This window comes from Nansenia antarctica (genome assembly GCF_963989245.1).
Source record: "Nansenia antarctica genome assembly, chromosome: 8".
Lineage (NCBI taxonomy): Eukaryota > Metazoa > Chordata > Actinopteri > Argentiniformes > Microstomatidae > Nansenia > Nansenia antarctica.
The window spans coordinates 15,505,540-15,507,325 of record NC_137678.1 but is presented as its reverse complement, the minus strand read 5'-3'; positions in this window follow the sequence as shown (position 1 = coordinate 15,507,325).

Here is a 1,786-nt window from a genome sequence, read left to right as displayed (position 1 = left end):
CAAGTCTACTCGAAACAAATGCATGGATGAGTTTTTCAAGGTCTTGCTTGGACATGAAACCTCTCATTCTTGTTATGTTTTTCAGGTGATAGTAGGCTGATTTAGTTATCGAGTTTATGTGGCTGTTGAAGTTTAGATCGGAGTCTAGAATTACACCAAGATTTCTGACCTTTTTTTAGTGTGAAGAGAGAGAGAATCAAGTTTTGCACTGACTTTCGATCTTTTGTCAGGTGCACCGAATACAATTATCTCTGTTTTGTCCTTGTTTAGTTGGAGGAAGTTTTGTGTCATCCAGGCGTTTATTTGCTCAACGCAATTACAGAGATTGTCAATGGGACTATAGTCGTTCGGTGAGAGGGCTATGTAGATTTGAGTGTCATCCGCATAGTTGTGGTAGGCAATTTTGTTCTTTTTTATGATGTGTCCCAATGGAAGCATGTAGAGATTGAATAGAAGGGGGCCAAGGATTGACCCTTGGGGAACCCCACATGTCATTTTAATTTGGTCAGATACAAAGTTGCCAATGGAGACATAGTAGCTTCTGTCCTGTAGGTAGGATCTAAACCTACAAATCCACAAACTGTTTTTCTCTTCTTGCAGGTCGTACAGCCAAACCTCTGAGGGGAGTAAAGGTAATGCATGTCCCATGTTCTTGACCTGTGTGTCACTGTGCTGACACTGTTGCTATTTTCAAAACACACAGTATATATGCAGCCCAACCTGTATGTGTGTGTCTGTGTGTCTGTGTCTGCGTCTGCGTCTGCGTCTGCGTCTGCGTTTGCGTCTGCGTCTGCGTCTGTGTCTGTGTGTGTGACAGGCAGGAGTAGCTACGTGGTGTGGAGTGGGGACTGGGTGAGCGGGGGCAGAGTCCACTACCAAGTGTGTCTCCAGTCCTTCTCACCACCCTTCCTGCCCTTCAAACTGTGAGTTTCTTCCTTCCTCCCTCCCTCTCTCCCTCCCTCCTTCCCTCCTTAAGAATGGTATTCTGAAAGGATTGATATGATCATTTGAGATTGTTTGCTACAGCCTTTGGATCTGGTCTCTCTTCTAAAAGATAGACTTTACTATAGAATGGGATTTACCTATATAAATGAATTCTAAATGAATTAATCCATAACAGAAGTCACACTCAACTGTGTTAATGAGAGTCACAGCGCGCAAGTGGTGTAGCACACTAAGGCGCATATACTGTATCATTGCAAGGTCCCTGGTTCGATTCCGGCCATCAATATATCCTGCATGTCATCCCCCCCTCTCTCTCTCACCCATCCTTCCTGTCAATCTCTACTGTCTCTATCCTAATAAAGCAAGCAATGAATGCCCTAAAAACATATTTAAAAAAGTCACTGTATTTAGAGTAAAGCCCTCTTAGCTGCAGGCCATACATCTAACGGACCTAGGACGTTGGTTTACCTTCCTCCTGTGTTTGTCAGGCCGGAGAAGCTGGACCTGCGCTGGACGATGGCCCTGGACAAGGTGGTCCAGAAGATGCCCTCTGCGCTGTTCTCCTGGAACCTCTACGCAGGCAGCCATGAAGGTGAGGTCAGACTGACCCCCCTGGAGAGGGTCTCACCATACACCGATGTTGCATGATGTTAAATCAATGTAAATGGGCAGCCATGAAGGTGAGGTCATTTCTCACCAGATAGGGTTTCACCGTGACCATACATACACAGGCAAACAGTTAAAGTCAGTGTCCAGGAGTGGCTTCAACGGTCGGCCATGAAGGTGAGGTCAGATGGACCAGCAGGAGTACTGGTCAACAGTGTACATGTACATCTAAGCC